General features: G+C 38.2%; 1 protein-coding gene across 18 annotated transcripts in view; it reads right to left on the reverse strand.

The window, feature by feature from the left end:
• rdgA (retinal degeneration A) overlaps nucleotides 1-14,046 on the reverse strand; it is a 198,072-nt gene that overhangs the window by 49,106 nt on the left and 134,920 nt on the right. The window lies entirely within an intron of this gene.

Consider the following 14,046-nt stretch of genomic DNA (forward strand, 5'->3'; position numbering starts at 1 on the left):
TTACCGTGAAAATATGGGTGTAAGTAACACTTGGTTACCAGAGTCTACTCCTTTTGGTAGTAAAGCAAAGTATAAAAAAAACCTTTGGGCGTAACATACAAATAAATTATCAATTGTCTTATACCACCTTAGATGGTTAATATGACACCTCAAAATTTTGGACGTAATGGACATCACGTTTACAAATTGTCTTGTACACCCTTACAATTTAAAATAAAAAAATGAAAGCGTCCTTTACTACCTAGTTTCATTTTTATAATGCGCTTTCATTTGCGCTCTTAAGGGCGTAAATAAACAAAAGTAGATGAGGAATAGTCCCATAAGTCCTAAAATATACTACCTAACTTGATTAACCCTATTCTTGGCAGTGTGCATTGTAATGCACAACACACTTTGAAAAAATCCTGACACTACACGAAACCTTTTTTAATTTTATTTTTTTAATATTGAATTAGTTCATACACTACTAAATTACAAAAAATATAAATGCGTTATTTGAAACATCATATTTTCAGCAGAACCTGAAATGATAAACTGCATGTCGGTGTCTGCGCGAAGTAAAAATATTGATTTTTAATACTATTCTTGTCGAATTTTTGAAATAACCATACAAAATTATATGAACAGCAGTATTTGATATCGATAAATGTCAATATTATAAAACAATTCCAATGGTTTTATGATGTCATTTTTACAAATTATGTATCTTTAAATGTACACTACTCGCTCGACTACAAAAAGCGTTTATTACAAATACTTCAGATTGGCCAACATATTTCACTGTTATCTAATATAGGTGCTGGCTCAGCATCAATTTTATCATCAATTTAAGCTTTTGGTTCATTGTATATCATGGACTTCCGCAAAGTAACGCCTGCTTCGATAGAACATATAATTTTGGAGGGTTTATTCGAGTTTTCCAGTGATTTCAAACTTTTAATTTCAGACAAAATTATATCTATGATAGTACTAGTACACCAAACAAATTTACACATCTCACAGAAGTAAATAGTAGAAATATTTTAGCAGTAAATAAGGATATTTATAGGAATTTACATGATTGGTCTCAGAATTCCTGTAAGATGAACATAGAAAAAAGAAGTATAATTACTTTTGGGCATTTTTTATTTAATATAAATGACTTTTTCTAATTAGGTTAAGATACCTAGTACAAGCAAGTACTTTATTGATCTTAGAATTAAAGTAAGTAAATTGTAATAAGAAAGATTATATAAATACTGTATATTTTAATGTATATAACGGGTACACACCACAATTAATTTTTGTTTTTATTTGTCGACATTTCAACCCAATTGCACGGGTCGTGGTTACAACGGGACTGCGGTGCTGCGAGAGATGAAGTTCGAGTTGTCAAGGGCAGTAGCGAACTACCCTCTTTCTTGTTCTTTTCGCTGGAACTTCACAGGCTGTCCGGCAAAATACACTCACAGCGTCACTATTAACTTTCGATGACGTTCGATGCTAACTTGATTTGCATAATTCTACCACTGGATTCCACATACCTACTTGCTAGTTTAAAACCATCCTCACGATTAAAATTCTGGTGTTTGCGAATTTCAATCGCTTCGCGCACTAGTCTAGGTATATAGTGGAGGTCTATGTCTATGTTGTTGAATGTTTTATGCCTGGCTGTAGAATATGCTCCGCGATCGCAGACTTCTGAGGATTGCTGTTTCGCACCGCTTTGAAATGTTCTAATACCCGAGTTGCTATGGGTCTCTTCGTTTAACCAATATAGGAGCTCCTACAGCTGCAGTCGATCTTATACACACCCGGACATTCGTATGGCAGACGATCCTTCGTTGATAGCATCAAATGGACAATCTTTTGCAAGGGAGTAAACACGATCTTAATGTTGTATTGTTTTTCAACAATGTACCTATTTTATCAGTTACTCCTTTTACAAAAGGTAGGTAGGCCATCTGTCTTTCCCGTACCCGTACCCGTAAAATACATTAAAATATGTCGTTAAATGACGAAATAAGCTTAAAATTATTAGTTGAATACATTATTTATCTGATAAGCTAGTGTGAAAATGGAACAACACGTAAAAGATTTGATAACGAATACAGGGAACTTCCATGCGATTATGAGCTACTTGAAACCTTGAACGAAACAGATAAAGAGGATGAAGAAAGTGAGAAGGAAGATGAATAAATAAATCATCTTATGTTTATAAAGTTGATTTAAGAAAGAAGTGAAACTAATTATAACATTAAAGAGAGTGGATAAAAAAATAGTTAGTTACCAAAATATTAATTTATAAGATTTATTGTAAGGCTTCGTGTTCAATTCCAAATACATGATCTCGGTTTGATTAGAAAAAATACGTTTTATTTGAACAATATGTTATTTCATTATTATTTTTAGAGAAAATATAATAGTTTATGCATAATTACATATAAAACTACATAATGCGTTTAATACTTAACTGTAATTATTATTTTATCCTTACAGAATACCTTAGCGAGTGATCCTTAAGACCCTAAAAATTATTACACATGTTGGTTATTTCCTTATTTTGTTCAGTTTTGTGCAGTAAAGTAGATTTACGCCCTTAGGTAATATCATAGAATGAAAATTTGTAGGGTGTAAAGGACATTTATTTTCAAATTTATGGTCGTAAAGGAAATCTATTTCAGTAAATACAGCACTAGGGCAATTTTTGAACACTGCCTTAGAAAATACCATAAATTCTAAGCACTTTCTTCCTAGGTTTCATTTAAATAGCTAAAGAAACGAAGATGCTAGAGAAAAAAGAATTTTATTTTTTTCGTTTTTTGCTTCTCCTGAAAAGTAGCGTTTTGTCCTTTACGACCTTTGAGCCCAGAGGTATCGATATATCTCGCTAATTTTTGAAACAACCTCAGATCTAAAATATGGCATAAAATAGGTTACTTACTTATTAATGCCCCGCATACCCGCACAGCCCCCGTGCTAACCCAAGCGGGCATGCGTGGGTGACGTGCGGAGGTGCGGGTCGTCCCGCCTCATACCCCGATTGTCATCTCAACCTGTCGCGTATTTATACGTAAGGCCGTAGCTAGGACTTGATTTCGGAGGGGGAGGTGGTTTAATAAGACCTTTTAGCTGAACTTTCTATTGAGCACGGCGCTTGCCAGCACTGACCGGTCAATGTTGTTCACTTATTCAGGAATGCTTCATACTACAACGCTTCATAAACCTTACATACTGAACTATCTGTGCCGACGATAAGCGTGAAAAGAAAACCAGCCTAATGACACGACGATAAGCTATATAAAATTCTGTCGTTAGTAGCGGCTTATCTCCCTAAGCCTCCTTATGACGATTTAAAGCCACGCATTTAATCGGAGCTTATGTTCTGTGACATCTTAGACCTTGGTAGTATTTTTCTAGTTTTATCATTAATCCTGTTAAATATTGGTATAGTGCGAGCATAAAAGAAAACTGCAATTCGCATCTCATTCCCCTGGGCACGACCAAGCTTCGCTCGAAGTATTTCGATTTGATTGGAAGGTATTATACCTAAATCCCCGCTGGAATTTAGGGATGATATCTATCTAGATATACTGGAAACTAAAAAATTAACTAAATACAAAATTTCACTTAATTTCAGGGAACTCTCTTATTTTCCGGGATGAAAAGGCGTCATTTTGCGTCTCCAGTATGCAAGCTATCTCTGTACCATGTAGATGATGCACGCAACTTAGCCCATGTTTAAAAATCATTGCTTAAAAATCCCGTGAGTGACTCTTTGATTTTCCGGGGCCAAAAGTAGCCTTTCCCCGGGATGCAACTATCTCTGTATCAAATTTAATCTAAGTATGTTAAACTGCTGGGCCGTGGAAAGCTAGCAGACAGTCAGACAGAGTGACAGACACACTCTCACATGTACACTATTAGTATGGATATGGATGCATAGTATAAATTGTCCAAATCAAAAACTTTATGAATTCACTCAGAGTGCAATATATACTTACTAGCTAATGCCCGCGACTTTGCCGCGTAGAATTATGTTTTTTGAAAATCCCATGGGAACTCTTTGATTTTCCGGGATAAAAGGTAGCCTATGTCACTCTCAGGTCTTTATCTATACCCATGCGAAAAGTCACGTCATTCCGGTGCACCGTTGCGACTTGATTGAAGGACAAACCAACAAATCAATAAACTAACAAACAAACACACTTTCGCATTTATAATAAGGGTACTGAGATACTGATTATGTAAAAATACATATATAAATATTATAATATGTATAGCACATACTTACAAAAATTGCTCAGATATAAGATTTTAAAATATATCAGGTATCTTTTACATTTTTTAATTTCCAAAAAACTTCTAGCTATTCCGGTATACTCCGATAGGTAGGTTTATACTATCAAGAATATAGATACCTATTCTTACCTAAGCTTTTTCTCGGGAGCTAATAACTCTTCTACATTTCTCGATTTAAAATCTGATTAAATTTTTTCTGGCGTAAATTAGTTTAATTACCTATGTAGGTACATTTCCGCACACTCGTATACGAGACAAAACCACTAAATGCGTACAGCCTGTGTATTTACAAGCAGGTGCGGAAAATGACCGTTTTTGTTATCAACATTATTGCTCCTTCATTGGGTGTGATTAGCTACTAATGAACCTTTTAAGTGTGCAACACGTATTCACTTAAAGTTCCGAATTCCAGCTCCACGTCATTGATGTTTCAACAGTAAGTAATACGTTACACGTGTCAGGCAGCGAAATTGCTCCTGTGTGAATATGAAGCTTTACGTACTAGAATTTATCCTCTTGAACTGCTACTAATTCCCGTGGCGCTCAAAAGCTCTAACCGACGTTTATGTGGGGACCCCTATGCGTTCGAACTCTTGTTAAGTTTTAGAACTCCTATTTACATATTAATATGCTCATTTTGTGGCAGGTCTCATTCAGTTCCAAACTACCAAAGTTATATTTCATCTCGGCCTGTATAGCTCCCATAAACCTTCATGATAAACGAGCCTTTATGGAATTGCATTTTCAATATTAGATAACTAATTGACTCACCCTAGATTCACACGGGTAGGTAAGCTTGCCTATTCTTTATTTATGTGAATTTGTTATACATATAAGCCTCCCCCGGGAAATGTACTAGATGATGGAGAAAAGAGCATTGAAACTGATGCTAAGCTAAAAAGAAATTGCGAACTCCAAGTTTTAGTAAATTATTTCACAAATAGGGCAGTTAAGCTGAAAAGCCTTTCAAGGAACTCCTGGAATTTTGAAAAATATGATCGTAAAAAATACCTATCTTTTGGATAAAATATTCTAACAACGATTACATAGGTATATGGAAAACTTGATGCTCTAAAGTCGAAACAAAATAATCTTATCACAACTCACACTATCTTACAAGTTACAGCCCATTCTACCCTTGTCTTTCACATGTGCGGCACTGCATAGATAGACTGCCCTTTTATCATATCCCCGAGGCATAGACAGATTTTAATGTACACACTTAGTATAACCACATAAACCTTTAATATTTCCACACACCTGGAATAATAACCGGTTATGTTCCACGTTTTATGGATAACGCCGAGCGTTTGAACATACACTTATGAAAAACCGCTATAAAAGGATTGAGGCAAAATGTTCAGTGGCTTTACTCTAGATTTATTAAATTTTTCCGCCATTCTCTACACTAATATTATTATGAAGAGGTAAAGTTTGTAAGTTTGGATGCCTATATAAGCTCCGAAACTACTCATCCGATTTCAAAAATTACATACGAACATATGTATCGCGAACGAAGTCATGGAAAGCCTGTCAGTCTATTATCTAAAAACAAATATGCATGAGTACTTGTATAATATCGTGAGCTCTTGAGGCAAGTTTATTTGATTATTCCTAACCGCGTCAGTTGTAACTTGCAGATTAGCGAGATTCACTTGGTTTCTTTAATATCGTCAGTAAAAACGACATGTTTTGGCAACCAAGTTCTTTGCAAACAAAATGTTAGCCAATAGGACCTATCTTCTTCTTCTAAATTTATAAAAGGAAAAGGAAAAGGTGACTGACTGACTGACTGACTGATATATCAACGCACAGATCAAACTACTGGACAGATCGGGTTGAAATTTGCCATGCAGATAGCTATTATGACGAAGGCATCCGCTAAGAAACGAATTTTGAAAACTCAATCCCGAAGGGGGTGAAATAGGGGTTTGAAATTTGTGTAGTCCACGCGGATGAAGTCGCGAGCGTAAGCTAGTTGCTTTATGTTTTATTTATCGATGGACCAAGTTATAAGTTACCTAAGAACTAGCTTTTGCCCGCGACTTCGTCCGTCTGATATAATGTACAGTCTTAGATACTTAACTCTATAGCACTCGAGGATTAATGTAGCTGTATCTATCAGTCAAAGAATTTTTAGAATCGGATAATTAGTTCCCGATGATTAATTAGGTAGGTACCTAATTAATCACCGGGAATCAAATTAGACAGGCGGACGAAGTCGCGAGCATAAGCTAGTCCGTAATAAAACACTACTTCATGCATATAAATTCTATTGATAAGCTCATGTTTTGTTTCATACTCTAGAACTTCGAAGTCGAATACCATAAAAAACTTACATTTGTTTTGCTTATAAGATTACTGTGTCATTTACTTAATCTATTTGTAGAGCAGGCTTACGCCGTGATGGAGTATAACCAGTTCCGACGCATATAGTGGGCTGTGGCCGCCTTAAGTGGTACTGGGACAAGGCTGGCAAGGACAAGGCAATGCAAAATGAGAATGGACAGTGAAACACGAAATGTGGCAACTGGCAAGTGAATATAGAACCCCATTGTGTTTTTAGGGTTCCATGATAGTAAGTGACGATGCAGTCTAAGATCAAACCGCGCTGACCTTAAAGGTAAGAATGACAGTTCACTTATTATAATCATACACTCCTTGTATTTTTACGCGTTATCGTACCAAAACGCATCGTTTGACGGTGGGTGGGTAACTACTAAGTATTCGTAGGGTAATGATAACAGCCGAAACTTACCTACCACGTGATCCGACTAGACTCTAGACTCTAGAGCCAAAATTATAATTAGGGTAATATTCGTGAGGAAACCTGCATGCCTGAGAGTTCTCCACAATGTTTTCAAAGGTATGTGAAGTCTACCAATCCGCACATGGCCAGCGTGGTAGACTATGGCCAAAACCCTTCTCACTCTGAGAGGAGACCCGTGCTCTGTAGTGAGCCGGCGATGGGTTGATCATGATGATAAATATTGTGTAATTTTCGGAATATTATACTTACTTCAATATTATAAACAATATTTTTTCGGGTGAAAAATATGTGGTTTCCAAGGTGGTTATTGTGTTTAATGAAACTGCCATACCCCTGCTAATTTATCTCGCTTTCATCTTAGACTGCATAATCACTTACCATAGTAGGTGATATCGCAGTCAAGGGCTAACTTGTAAGTTGTATCTAATTAATACAAAAAAAGCCTTTATGTAAATAGAGGCTAGTTTAAGTTGTCATCAAATAAGACCCCGCGCCTCGACTTCACTTCACTGTGCCAGTATGCGTCGCGCTTGTTCCTACAGCCGACCTACTCACGTCACCTTAGATCTATAAATGCCATTATCTTGAAATTCCTAGGTAAGTATACGTATAGTGGGGACCTGCTCGGTATGTGGTTAATACTTGTGGTCGCAGATAATGAATGCCTGAATGGAAATGTCAGTTGCGATTTGCGGATGCGGTAGTAGGTACGCTTAAATTATTCGGTAAAGATAGGTATTAATTACTGATTGATGATTATGACAATAACATGTAATACAATATTCTACTGAAATTATATTATTATTAGGTACCTACTACCTACTGTAATATGAAAAACAAATGAACAGTAAATAGACGAGTTTACTAAGGTTAATTTTTTGTAGTTGTGTCATATCACATTAAAATCCTAGTTCGATTCTCATTTGGCCGGTTTTTTTTTATCTCTATATTATTAAATATTATGAATGAACCTTTGATATTTAAGTGACCATAATATGGCGGCATACGCCGCAGTAGGTACGCATTAACCTTAAACTTCTAGGATTAAGCGATAAGAAAAAGAATTGTTTGCCTTTTAGATAATTTTCTGCTGTAAATGTGTGCAATATTTTCCATTGAATGTTTTTATTAAAAGACACATATTATTACCTACCTCATACAAATTTAAAAAAAAATGTGCGTTACTTTCGGCGAACTGTGGGTGTCGGTTCAGCATTATGGCAACTGAATTATAAAACATGCATTATATTCTGAGCATGCTACTTCAATCAACATTTACAGGCAAGACATATTATGATTACCTACTCAAAAACGACATGCGCGATATTTTAACCTACGTGATTTTTTTGCAAAACATAATCAATATTATTTAAACAAACTAAAGGTTTCAAATTATTATTCAGTAAAGTAGGTATGCCTTATTAACGTTGTTTTGTATTTTCTTATGAGTCTATCTTTCAAAATAAATATCATTTTACTAGATATATATTATGTATAATTGTTTATCATCGAGCATAATTTAAAATGAAGGAACTAACCGATATCTGGCGTATTATTTAAAATACCGACTTCCTACTCCACTACAAAGTACATAGTTTGGTTAGGAAGTCGGTTTTTAAATATTTTTTTTCTTATATTTATACCTACTTGACAATAAAAAATTAAAATAAAGTTTGATTTTATCATTTTTATTTTATTTTATTAAAAATTTTATTTTATTAAAAAAAAATATAAACTGTAATGATAAGTCCAGCTGCTCGATAGTGACTATTTATTTTTATTCTACCTGCATGCACTTTTTATGTACTTAGTAATACGCATACAACATCTTTCCCCTAAAACAAACAAATTAAGAAACAATGGTATAAACTAAATCTAAAATACTAAAAATTAATAGAACTCCGCATATAGGTAATACTTAAGTCTAATTAAACATACTTAGACTAAACATTATTTTCTATTAAAAAATGATGCTAGTTGTTTACGAGCCTTACGCGCTGCCGCTCGACCTTGACCTTTATCCGACCCACTAGGCGAGGCACTAGCCGACCGAAGACGAATCTCGTGGTCACTACCTTCACTGGACCCGTCAGTGCCACCGGCATATTCCTCTGCATCCCCGTGCAGGCTGGCACGGTCTGCATCATGGTCACTATCCCCCTTCTCATCGAAAGAAGCAGGAGGTGACTGACTAGCCGTCGGACAAAGTTCCGCCCGAATGAGGTGACGCCGGTTGCGTCTATATTTCCTGCCAGACCCATCGACAACAAAATATGATCGCGGCTGTGGCGTGGCAGCCTGTACCGTCATGCGACGCCGTTCAGTTTTACCATCCGCCATTATTACCTGTTCGCCTGGACTTAATTCCGGTAAATCACGCGCATGTCTGTCGTAATATTGTTTAGCGCGAAGTCGATTACGATTTATGTTGATGAAGTCGGAATCGTTATTCCTGTCCGGTTGCAACTTATCGGTATGAACCGGAAGCGTGGTATTCAATCGTCTGCCCATTAACAACTGAGCCGGTGAACTAACCCCATCACGCGGAGTTGCCCTAAAATTAAGCAGCCCGAGATAAAAATCAGATCCAGTCATTATTGACTTTTTTATAATGTTTTTCACAGTCTGAACCGCCCTTTCACTAAGCCCGTTAGCCTGTGCATAATTAGGTGAAGTGGTGGTGTGTTTGAAACACCAATCTAAACTAAACTGTCGAAACTCTTTCGATGAATACGAACTTCCGTTATCCGTTATGAGCTCAGAAACTACGCCATGCCTTGCAAACTGGTCTTTCATGGCTGTGATCACCACCCTCGAACTCGTGTTAGATATAGGACTAACTTCTATGAAGTTAGAAAAATAGTCTACAAGTATTAAGAAATATTTTTTACCAAAAACAAATATGTCCGAACCGACTTTTCTCCATGGCAAATTTGGAACTGTATGCGGAATCATGGACTCCCTAGCCGGCCTCGCGGCGTGCTCGGCGCACGCTATACACTCTCGTACCTTTCGCTCCACGTCGCGCGATATCCCGCTCCAAAACATGACGTCACGCGCGCGCCTTTTACAACGGTCAATGCCTAGGTGGCCTTCGTGTACGCGATCCAGCATTTCGCTCCTCAATTCACGCGGTATAAACACCAAGTTATCCTTAAACAAAACCCCGCCTACATATTCGAATGACGTTCTATAGGACCAATGCGCACGAACCAGACGATCTGCATCAGATCTATAACGCGGCCATCCATGCAATAAGTAATCAATTAAAATTTTGCACTCCGGATCTTTAACCGTCGCTTCCTTAACGCGTCGTAATTTATCGTCACTGTATGGTGCGTTATTTAAAAGAAAACACGCCTGTGCATCGACTTCCGATGAGACTTTATCGTGCATGGGTTCCGCCAGCGCCGCTGTTGTATGCGTATTACTAAGTACATAAAAAGTGCATGCAGGTAGAATAAAAATAAATAGTCACTATCGAGCAGCTGGACTTATCATTACATGGTGACAGCGGTGCTCAGTTAATTATTATAATTAAAGTGATTCAAAGTACAGTTTTGATATTAAACGGTTTAAATATCAAATAGAAGTTGTGTGCAACTAGGATTTGGTGAATTTACGATGGAACACGCACGGCCTCCAGCGGATTTGATATTGGAAGGTGGCCCGGCCAGTCGGGCGGACGCGTGGCGTAAATGGTACAAACAGTTTAATGTGTTTTTGAAGGCTTCGGGAGTACATAAGGAGACAAAAGAGGTACAGGCGAGTCTCCTCATAAATCTTATTGGACCGGACGGCTACGACATATATTCGACCTTCAAGTTCTTAAAGGACGAAAGTCAAGATGACATCGACGTTCTCGTCAAAAAATTTAACGAATATTTCGGAACCAAACCTAACACAACGATGGCTAGATTTCGATTCTTCACACGTAATCAAGAAATCGGGGAGAACGTGGACACATACGTCACAGCATTGCGTCTATTAAGTCAGCACTGTGAGTTCGAGCACTTGGAAGATGGATTGATAAGAGATCGAATCGTTTGTGGAGTTTCTGACAGCACAGTGCGAGACAGATTGCTTAGAACGGATGACTTAACCTTGGAAAAAGCCATGAAGATTTGTCACGCTAATGAAATATCGCTTACAGAAGGTAAGCAGATTGAAGTAACTAATTCAGCGGCGAGCGGGACTTCGGTGGATGCATTGTTCGGTGCGCGCGCACGGGCGCGGCCTGGAGGCAGCAGCGGCGCGGGCGCGGGTGGACGGCCCGCCGGTTACAGCTTCGCGCGCAACACGCCGGGTCGTCGGTTCGATTCTCGGTCGAACACAAAGTGTTCGTGTGGCGAATTCCATGCTAATTCACAGATGTGTCCAGCGAGATTAAAGTGTTTTTTGTGCAACCAGAAGGGTCACAAAAAGATTTCTTGTCCGTTAAAAGCTACTAGTGCTACTAGAAAAGTGTTTGAATTAGATGAGGAATATGATGATGATTTATTGTATGTGTCTACTCTGCAAAACGACATCCGGAATAAAGACAGTAAGTGGTTTGAAAGATTAACGCTGTGTAAAAATGGTATGTCAGAGATATTTAAATTAGATTCTGGTTCGGATCTGAATGTATTATCGCTTAAGACTTTTAAAAAATTAGGATACGCGGTGAATGATTTGAAACCATGTGATTTAAGGGCTCGATCATTTTGTGGAAATTATTTACCTATCGTAGGCTCACTGGAAATGCTGTGGTTGTATAAACAGAATAAATATGTTATTAGCTTTGTTATATCCAGAGATGATTGTCAAAGTGTTCTCGGAAAAGATACCTGTGAGAGTATAGGCGTTATTAAGCGTATTTTTGCAATAAATATAGATTATTATAGTGATTTGTTTCAAGGTGTAGGTAAATTGCCGGGAAAATATAGAATCGTATTAGATAAAGATGCGTACCCGTCGGTATGTCCGGTTCGTAAAATACCAATAGGTATAAGAGATAAATTAAAAAGTGAACTAGAAAAAATGGAACAGATGGGCATAATAAGAAAAGTGACACATCCGACGCCCTGGGTGAACGCTATTGTACTTCCAGCGAAAAAAGACGGCAGCGTGCGCGTGTGCCTTGACCCGCGGCCGCTCAACCGCGCCATCCGCCGCGCGCACTACCCACTGCCCACGCTCACCGAGATAGCCACCACGCTGCACGGCGCCAAGTATTTCAGTAAACTAGACGCGCGCTCGGGGTTTTGGATGATCGAACTCGATGACCAAAGCGCTGACCTATGCACGTTCGGCACTCCGTTTGGTCGCTTTCAGTTTTTGCGGCTGCCGTACGGCGTGAGCTGTGCCAGTGAGGTGTTTCATGCAAAAATTCGCCAATTTCTTGAGGACTTAGATGGGGTGGAGTCGTTCGTTGACGACATTATAGTACACGGACGTACTATTGAAGAACATGATGCCAGACTGAAATCGTTACTAGATAGGGCGCGTGAAGTAGGTATTAGGTTTAATCGCGACAAATGCGAGTTTTGTGTTCAACAGGTTACCTACTTAGGACATACGTTTAGTGAGAGGGGTATGCAAATCGATACTAATAAACTACGAGCTATTAGTGACATGCCTAGTCCGAACGACCGAGCCTCATTAGAGAGATTTCTGGGCATGACAAATTATTTGTCAAAGTTCATTCCCGATTACGCTAAAATGGTGAATCCTCTTAGAGGGTTATTGCGAAAAGGTATAGAGTGGTGTTGGGACAGTAGTCACGAGCAGGTGGTGTCGGCGCTGAAGGCTGCGCTGTGCCGCGCGCCGGTGCTGGCGCTGTACTCGCGCACGCAGCCCGTGCTGCTGACGGTGGACGCGAGCGCGCACGCGCTCGGCGCCGCGCTGCTGCAAGCAGGCCGCCCGGTAGAATTCGCTTCGGTTACGCTTACAGAGACCCAGACTAGATACGCGCAAATCGAAAAAGAAATGCTAGCGATAGTATTCGCTTTGGAAAGGTTTCATCAGTACGTGTACGGAAGGTCAGATATTGTGATAGAAACCGATCATAAACCGCTCGAATCTCTGTTTAAAAAGTCTTTAGATGGAGTTCCGGCGAGATTACAGCGCATGATGTTACGTATTCAGTGTTATGACTTCAATGTGGTTTATAAACCTGGTAAATACATGTACCTGGCCGACACGTTATCTCGAGCGGCATTTATTTTGTATTTGTTTTCTATTATGATTTCAGTGACTTTTAACTTTTTCTACGCAGTGAACATTTTTGCTTCAATCTTTTTCTCCCGCAATATTTACCAAGAACAATATGAGTTTAGATTAAAGTACCTAGTGTATGAAACTACATAATTAGGTATTAAAACACTCGTGTGATACTATAACAAAACTCGCCTGCGGCTCATTTTTAAAAATCATGCTCATGTTTTAATACCATCTATTATGCAACCGTTTCATAAACTACCTTTAATATACATGCCTGTATATTAATAGTTGTTACCCTGGCTATATTTACGCTTTCGCTATTGCGGCGTAACGCGTCACTTACATACACACATACCCACACACAACATAAAAAATGCCTATTAGGTAGGTTTCATATGTTACAAGTCAAGTACAAATTAGAAGTTGCCATATTAAAGTGGTAGGTATAGAATCGAATAAATTAATCGTGTCTGTTAAATTATAGGTAACAAACATCATCTACTAGCCCAGTACCTAGGTACTTATTAGGTACTTCTACTTATTACCTAGTTCTTGATTAAATGCAACAGTAATCTAAGGCCACTAATCAGGTGATCGGAAAATTCTATAGAATTGTAGTCATTAAATGGCAATAATAATTAATTATTATCTGGCGATAATTACCTTTTGTTTACATCCATAGTAATGCAAAATTATGTCTGTCTGTCTGCTACGTTTTCACGACCCATCCGTTTAACCGATTTTTATGAAAACTACAGAGATAGCTTGCATCCCGGGGACGGACATAGGTTCCT

The sequence above is a fragment of the Maniola hyperantus genome, chromosome 6, assembly GCF_902806685.2.
Source record: "Maniola hyperantus chromosome 6, iAphHyp1.2, whole genome shotgun sequence".
Taxonomy (NCBI): Eukaryota; Metazoa; Arthropoda; class Insecta; order Lepidoptera; family Nymphalidae; genus Maniola; species Maniola hyperantus.